Below are 9,204 nucleotides of genomic sequence, written 5' to 3'. Positions count from 1 at the left end.
ACAGGATGTCACCTACAGGATGACAACCAGGACAAAAGGATCTTCCTTTACATAATCTAAATGTAATTCTAGTTAGATTTTTAAAACATCCCCTGTTCCTCTTGCTCATGGCTCTTCCAGGTGACAGGTCCAGGCTGAGTTTGGGGTTGACTAGGGAAAAGGTGAAGTTACATTTCCTGGAAAGTGAGGTCAATGTGCAGAGTTTGTGAAGAATAATAATACCAGCCCCTGTAGAAGAAACACAACAGACTCCGGATTTGATGGAGGGGAACCTGCATCTTCAGAGTTGTCCCCTGGAGACTTTCTCACACAAGAGAAGACTCTGCGCTACTCTCAGAAATGGCTATAGATGCTGTACATTTAGCTGACATTGGAGGTACCCTGCCAGATGTCTCAGACTGATTTGATCCATATCCCCTTATCTTCATCAAAAAGTCTATTAGAAGGGCACGTTTGGCTCAGTCAGGAGAGCATGTGACTCTTGATCTCGGGATTGTGGGTTCAAACCCCACATTAAGCATGGAGCCTACTTCAAAAAGAAAGAAATGTAGAGTGTGAGGTGCGAGGTGGCCCAGTCCTGCACTTGGGAACATCTGTGCTTACAGTCCCCACTCCATCCCCAGATGAGCCTTTGGTATTTCTATGGTCGATGGATGCCACCGGCCTGAGGCTGCCCATGGACACACAGGACAGGTTGGATGAACTGCCTTCTGGCTGGCAGCCCCTTCATAAAAACAGAAGAAATATTCCCAATTATTTTTAACAATGAACTGGAAACCCAGAGGTTGGCCAGCTGGCCAGGAGACCACAATGGAGGCACAGCCAAGCTGTGGTCACACTTGTGGAGACAATTGCAAGCCTCACTTCCACACACCATGTGCTCCCTGTGTGTGAAAGCCAGCCTATAACATGCCTTTCTTCCAGAAACACACTGACTTGCATCTTCGGGGTGGTCATAAGAGAAGCTAAGGTATTTAAGTAAATGCCAGCAGTAGGTCATGTAACCCAGAGATAATGAGACAGATCTCTCTAAGTGAGGCTGTCCTGGTTACTGGGGCTGAGTAGGGCTTCCAGGATTGCTGACAGGTAGCTTATATACACCCGGACAGTTTTCCCTATGATGAGAGTCATACAATCACTTTAGCTAAAGTGATTAATGGCACCACTTGGTCCTGCACAACATTCGGGTCAGCCTCGCCCCACTAGCCAGGGTCTATGGACTATGGGCTTGCCCTTGACTTCCTCCTTGTGGTCCAGGATATAGTCTTTGCCTTTACCAATACACTCTTGCACTGTGCCAAGTGGAAAGACCAACCCAGACATTTAAAAAGGAAGCTACCTGGTTTCCCAAGACAGATTCTGACATTTGGGGAACGTAAGCAGCTTGAGGACACAGTTGAGGCCAATATTATAGGCTGATTTTATTCTGCTGCTGGAAGTCCTTTTGCAAATGCCGCAGGGAATGCATTGAACAGATTTGGTCTTAGTGTGTTTTGGTCAGATGAATCAAACTGTCAGAGGAAATGGCCCACTCTTAGAAAAATTCACCAGAAGCCAAGATGGCACAAAGACAAGTGCTGGGTATTTTGGGGCGATCATTCTTCCAGCTCTCACGTTGTTGCATATCTTGTGAGCAGAGACACTGGCAGCTCTTTCTTGTACATAATCTTTCCAAGGTTGGCTATTTCACAAACAGCCTTGGAAGACAGTCTCTCCCTCTGAAGAAGAAAATGGCTTTGCCACTGTCATAAAAATAATGTCTCCCTCCAGGGGAAAGCTCAGATGATTTTTCTTGGTGTAAGATTTGGGTTTCTGAAGCTCTAGTTTCCCCATCTGTGAGAGAAACAAACCCACTGCATGCACAGCATCCACCTGGACCACGTCGTGCATGTTTGACTTGGACACGGTCATCTGGTTGGGACGTGCCATTGAGGCCCCTGCTTCGTCATGAAGAAAAGTGCTTTGTCTCTGCCTATGGATCTTGGGTGTCCTCCTAGCATCCAAGCACCTGAGGGACTTGAACTTGGTAACTGGCAAGTAGGGGGATGCCGATCCTTCCCCGGATAGGTTGGTGTGCAGGACTTAGCTCCATTCCACAGGTGGAAAAATGGACCTGCAGAGATGAATGGCTTGATTAACGTAAGGAGACTTTCCACCACCTAGCGAGTTCCCAGTCAAATATCCATCCCCTTCCTGCCCCACAGCCTTGGTTTAAGTTTGCCTTCATCTTATTTTACTCCACTGTAACACTTACGAAAGGTAAGCGTGTGTATTTCCATTTTGGAACAGACTCAGATGAGCCTATTTATTTATTTATGCTTTTCAGTGGCAACTAGTTTTTCATGTGAATTAACTTCTTCTTCTTCCTTCTCCTCCTCCTCCTCCTCCTCCTATTCCTGCTTCTTCTTCTTCTTCTTCTTCTTCTTCTTCTTCTTCTTCTTCTCCTTCTCCATTTCCTTCTCCTTCTTCTTTTCAGTAGGCAGTACAGGGCTTGAACTCATGACCCTGAGATCAAGATCTGAGCTGAGATCAAGAGTAGACACTAAAAAAAAAAAAAAAAAAAAAAAAAAAGAGTCAGACACTCAACCAGCTGAGCCACCCAGGCGCCCCATGAATTAACTTCTTCATAGCCTGTTAGGATGATGAACAAATACATATACATAGTATGATTTAAACCAATGATAACTCTTTTTTGACTCTGTGAAATACCTCTTGAGATATCTTGAGAGATCTACCTGGTTTCGGAGAGGCTATACCAGCTGTTGAGTTTGAAGTATCACCAGAGGGGGGGCAGGAATCTAGCATTTCTTTCAAGACCAAACTCCCCAGGTCTGTGCTTTGCAGACCTACATGGTGCTTGACTGTCTCCTTCCTGATCTGCAAGGTTAATGGCCACATTGCCAAACATGTAACTGGTAGAGAAGCTCTGTGATGTTTTATATGTTACAACTACACTCGGCAGAATGGGACACACAATGAAAATGCCGCTTTCGATTCACTGACAGCTGGCCACTGTATCTACACCCTAGAAATGTCTCCTGAGCTCATGGCCCAGTGACTCCTGCCAGACACCGCTATTGTAGCTCTCATGTCAAAACAACTCGTCGTGTCAAAACGAAGTCACCCCTTCTTCTTCTTGTAAACAGGAGGTGCCTCCTGTGTTCTTCTGTAGCCTGTTCCTCCATGTGACAAACAGGAGCCTGCTTTTTAATGTGTGTTCCCAGGGGGTCACTGTCTTTGTGTCCTGTCTCTATCAATCGTATCTGCCTCCGTTCCAGACGTCCTCCTCTGGTTACTCCATTATGACAGGCAGCATCCTAGTGAAGATCCGCCTGCTGTGCATTAATCATAAGTTTTGTTTTCTGTATTTTATGATGTTTCAATGTCTCAAGAAGCAGGCTGGCCAAGGACTCTGCCCTTCCCAAGGCTACCCAATTCTTGGCAAAAGGCTCTCAGGAGCATGTCTTAAATAGACGAACCAACCGACCCTGAGTGCGTGACCTTGAAGATCCCCTTTATCTGAATCTCACACACCAAGCTCACATTCCTCTTGCTCTGAAGCACCCCGGGACCACTAGACAAATAGAGACCATCTTACAGGGTGAAGCCCTCCGTAGTCATTCAAACTGACCCATTCCTCTGCCTCACTTTGCCTTTCCTGAGCGAATCTCAGTAAAGACTTTGGAGTAGGCTTTCCCTTTGCTCCTGCTTGTGCCTCTTAAGCAAAACCTAATGCTTTCCCGGGGAATGTAAGTAATAAAAATAGCCTTAGCCTCTCTGAGTAGTTACTCAGTCACTTCTATAAATTAAATCTCGTGGCCACAAATGACATATGCAGTCTCTCCAGGAGGGGGTGAGGATTCCTACAACACAATGTCTTTCCATATCAATGGTATAAATATTTCCTAGAGGCCCAACTGCATCCTACCAATGTGACATCACTGAACATAGGAAGAGACGCACGCAATCAGCTCTTGCTAGCTGATGCAAGAGGTCTCTAGCAAACCACTGACACAGATTAGGTTAGACATCGCCTCTTTCTGGAAACCTTCACCACAGAGCTGACTTCACTACTCTTAAAACCTGGTACACATCCTTCTCTTTTTTTTAAGATGTAATTAATTAATTAATTTAGAGACATAGCAGGGGGAGGGGTTGGATAGAAGGAGAGAGAAAAAGAGAGTCTCGAGTAGACTCCATACTGAGCACAGAGCCCCACATAGGGCTCAATATCATCCCTGAGATCATGATCTGAGCTGAAATCAGGGGTTCACACTTACCTGACTGAGCTACCCAGACACCTCACATATCCTTCTTAAATATGTCACACATGCACTTTATTGCCTGTTTTCCCAGTTAAAATAAACAGAAAGTATTTGATCCTTATTTATTGAAGCAAGGACCACATCCTATTCATATTTTGCATAATCAATATTAAGTCTAGTGCATGGCATATGGACTATTCTTATACAAACATGAATGACTACGATGAATGACTTATACAAACATGAATGACTACTATGGCAAATATTTTCTGAGCTCTTATACACAGGGGCTCCACTGACACTTAGGTCATGGAAATGAACAAGACGCAGAACCTTTCTTCAAGAATAAGATGAACAAACATGCCAATGGGGGAAAGCATCTGCCTCAACACAGAAGCATAAAAGGAGACAAAGTCATGAAAGACATCAGGTGGAGTGGTAGTAGGCAAGGTTATACCTCAGAAAGTCTCACATGCCATGGCCAGGAGTTTGTTTTTTAATTTTTTTTTAAGATTTTATTTATTTATTCATGAGAGACACAGAGAGAGAGGCAGAGACACAGGCAGAGAGAGAAGCAGGCCCCATGCAGGAAGCCCAACGTGGGACTCGATCCTGGGACTCCAGGATCCTGCCCTGGGCCGAAGGCAGATGCTCAACCGCTGAGCCCCCCAGGGATCCCCTGGCCAGGAGTTTGGACAGCACACTATAGGTGCTGTGAGTCATCACACACAAAAAAATAACATGGCATGAGATATAGGGTATGAGATTCTATGCTCTTGCCCACCAGGTGCTCTGAATGACTTCCTGCTAGGCTTTATTGCCTAATGTTTGGGCTATGACATTGGTGTAGAGGCTGAGGAAAGAATGGTACGTGAACTATACATTTAGGTATAAGGGCTGATCGTAACTGGGAACAGTTTACTTTTCCTCCAAGCAATTCTAACATATATAGAACCATTATTTTTACTAGAGAAAGAAGAGAAGGGCTGAGATGATGGAAGTGTGGAAAAGAGGGAGCCTTTGGGGCAAAGTTACAAAAGCACATGTGCTGGAATCTAGGTGCCCCACTGGAATGTTTACAGTCATATGCTTCCAACCGTCATCACCCTGTCAGTGCATTTTAACACTAAATCATCAAGTGCAAGGAAAATAACATGAGTTTTGAAGTCAGGAGACCCCAGTGTATATCCTAACTTTGTCACATGGAGAGAGGTTGTTTTTCTTATTTTGAGATGGGAATCACAGTACCTATTCCGTAAGATGCTGGTGCTAATTAAATGAATAAAAGTATGAAAGCCCATATGAAGTTCCAAGTGTTGAAAAATATAACTTGCTATGGATGCCTGGGTGGCCCAGTTGGTATGTGTCCAACACTTGGTTTCAGCTCGGGTCATGATCTCAGGATTTGAGTTCCAGCCTCACGTTGGGCTCTGTGCTCAGTGTGGAGTCTGCTTGAGATTCTCTCTCTCCCTCTCCCTCTGCCCCTCCCCCACCCCACTCACACTCTCTCTGTCTAAAATATATAGAGTATATATTCTTTTATATATAAATAAAAATAGGTCACATATATTGCTAATTGGTGGATCATACATTTCTTGATGAATTCTCATTTTGACTCAAGTCATGGGTTCTAGGTCTCTCTTTGAACATCAATTCTTAATTCACTTATTCATTCATTCAAACGTTCTCCATTTACTCAACAAGTATTTATTGGCTGACTCACTATTTATCAAGCACAGCAGACTACATTGAAAAACAAGACAAAGTCTCTATCCTCGTGAGTATAAATCAAGTGTGGGTGTAGGGCAGGGTAGCAGATACTGAAAAATAATTGTACAGAAGGAAGATTTATTTACTGTGTGATAAGGTCTAGGAAATAATGAATACCTGAGAATATGATATTCAGAAAGTCCAGCTTCTATGATCACACTTTTGAACATGATTGCTTTATTGCCAAAATCTAGAAAACCACACTGATTTCTTGTGTTCTGAGTAGTGTACCAGTCCTTGTGTTCTTGGCCCCCCATAGCAGTGCTTAAGGCTCTAGTCATGCCAGAGCCCAGAACAAAGAATCAGACCGAGTGGTACTACTTTGCCTCCAGGCAAGATACTTCTGGAGGATCCCTGTGTGTGAGATCTCTGCATACAACTCCTTGAGATGCCTTATGCTGAAAAAATCCTACAAATTCTAAGGTCACCCATCTCCATGACTAGACTCCAGTAGCCACTGACCCTAGCCTTCGGATGACTTTTGAGATGCAACATGAAAAATACTTGATTATAAAGGCTCTTTTCTGCACAGATTTTTCTAGCTAGCTCCTGATCCACATCTATCCCAGCTTCTTCTGTGCCTCCTCATGGGGCTTCCTAGCATGCTAGATGTAGCAGTCAAGAGTATGTTTCAGGATTCATCTTAATCAAAATCTGCAAGTTTCCCAGTGAGTGGCCTCAACTGAGCATATTTAAGAGCAAATCAACTGTCATGATTTTTTCATCAACTGTGACCCCAAAAGTATTGAAAAATAATTTAAGAAAGTATAACTATTCCATTTTAACTTAAGAGCCTTTCCTCAGTTTTTATTCTTTTTTTATTTAAAAAAACAGCTTTATTGAAAAGTAATTTATACTATACAATTCATTCATTTAAAGTGTATACTTCATTTGTTTTTAGTATATTCATAGACAGGTACAACCACGACTACAGTCAATTTTAGAACATTGTCTTGCCTCAAAAGGCAACCCTCATATGCTTTACTCATCCCTCTACCAACTTCTACCCAGTGCTAAGCAACCACTAATCTATCTACATGATGTCCACAGATTTTCTCATTCTGAGCATTTCATATGAATGGAATGATATGAATGTGACTGGTTTCTTTCATTTAGCATCGTGTTTTCAAGACTCATTCATATTTTAGCATGAATTAGAACTTCATTCCTTTTATGGCTGAATAATATTCCATTGTATAGATCTATCAGATTTCGTTTAAACATTTGTTATTTGATGAGCATTTAAATTGTTTTTATCGCTAGGCTCGTGTGATCGATGCTGCTATAAACATTTGTACACAAGTTTTTGGGTGCACATGTACCTTCATCTCTCTTGAGTAAACACCCAAGAGTGGGATTGCTGGGAGACATGTTCACATTATGTTTAGTATTTTGAGAAACTGCCATACTGTTTTCCCAAGTGACTGCACCATTTTACATAACCACTAAAACTGCTTGAGATTTTCAGTTTCTCTGAATACTTGTCCACATTAGTCACTGTCTGACTTTTTCCATTGTAACCATTGTGGGAATATGAAAAGGAATTTCATAAAAATATTCCTGAATAGTGTCTCTCACCAAATTTTAGCCTTTAGTGCTTTTTTCTAAATGGAAATGATGAAATCCAATTAACATATGGGAAGCACAGCCAGGAGAGATAACAGCCAATCCCAGGGTCAAATATTAATAGATTTGAAACATTCTTTGGAATGCTGCTGAATCCTCCTTTTTTCTTGCCTTTCTCTTCTTATGAAGGAATAGGTTTTTGATAAACATTTTTATTAATAAGCACACAAAATACACTAGTGATATAAAGAAGTCATTTCTCGATGGATAATAAGTATAAATAATCTAATTTAGAGTCAAACAATTTATCAGCTTTATGTCTTCCTAAAAGGAACCAAGGAGATATAACATTTGGTATCAATAAATTATATTCTTAGCAAAGCCTTTCCCATTCATCATGCTCCCTGTGCTTAGCAATGTAGCTTTTATTTGAATATGTGAACTTTTGCCTGGTAGTTATATTATTGATTGAATTACAGACCAATAGAATCTCAGAATTCACAGAGGCCAAACTCCTTACTTTACAATGATGCTATTGAGGTCTGGAGATGTTAAATGGTTGACAAGATCACACTCTAGAAACAAAGATAAAAGCTGAAATCTCACTCTTGCCTTTTCCCTACACCACTGCTTTGTGTGTTTTCTAATCCTCAAGTGAGGGGAACATGCCATACACCACACAGATGTTCTCACCTCTGCATCTCACCTCCCTGCTCCCTTCCACAGAAACACACAAAAGTCACAAACTCAGAAGACTTAATTTGAAATGTTTGAAAACTCTGTGACCTTTGAACAGTTTTTGAAACTCTAGAAGTATTAGTTCTCCAAATTATAAAATGAGGAGACTTGTGCATATACATCAAATAGAGAGAGCAAAGTGTAAACTCAGTAATTTAGAAGAACAGCCAAGATATGACATGGCAACTATCAACCAGCCAATAAATATTACTTTGATTCAATGGCATTGCTTAAATATACTTTTCTATGGAAATTCAAAATTTCTTAGCTGATGTTTTTTTATAATAAGGTAAATGTTAACTATTTCTCACTTATAATCAGAGAACTTTTGATACAAATTAGTACCTATAACATCCTTTATTTTATGAGAGCTTATCTGTACACTAAATCCCTCCCATTTCAATATATAGGCTCCTTTTTTTGTTGTTGTTAAGTAAGCCATCAATAGTTCTTTACCACACCATTGTCCTTTCCAATTTATTTTCCTAAAAACTTTTAGGGGCAAATTATTTGCCCTAGACAGTAATCATCTAATCTAAACCTTTATGCTTAGAGAAAAAAAATGCCATCAAGAGATGGAACTGTATAAAAGAAGTTACTTAGGTATTTAAAAACTTAAGTAGTAGTAGAAGCCAGAGTCCAGTGTCTCACTTAAAAATCATACAGCTTCTAACCACTAATCTATCACTGTGTTCTTTATAAAAATACCAACTACCTTACAAATATTTTTTAACCATTGACTATTTTTTGGCAATAACATGAAAATATAAATGTAACACTTCTTTTTTTTTAAGATTTTATTTATTTATTCATGAGACACACACAGAGAGAGAGGCAGAGACACAGCCAGAGGGAGAAGCAGGCT

General features: G+C 41.1%; 1 long non-coding RNA gene across 1 annotated transcript; it reads right to left on the bottom strand.

Annotated features, from left to right (window-relative positions):
• Positions 1–1,396: 1,396 nt before the first annotated feature.
• Positions 1,397–2,520, bottom strand: LOC144293507 (uncharacterized). The gene is made up of 2 exons (XR_013360729.1): positions 2,255–2,520; positions 1,397–2,113 (listed from the first exon to the last, which is right to left on the bottom strand). It is a non-coding gene; the product is annotated as an uncharacterized LOC144293507 (long non-coding RNA).
• Positions 2,521–9,204: the final 6,684 nt, after the last annotated feature.

This window comes from Canis aureus, chromosome 21, assembly GCF_053574225.1.
Source record: "Canis aureus isolate CA01 chromosome 21, VMU_Caureus_v.1.0, whole genome shotgun sequence".
Lineage (NCBI taxonomy): Eukaryota > Metazoa > Chordata > Mammalia > Carnivora > Canidae > Canis > Canis aureus.
Note: the sequence above shows the minus strand (reverse complement) of the source record. Positions and strands in the feature narration are given on the sequence as shown.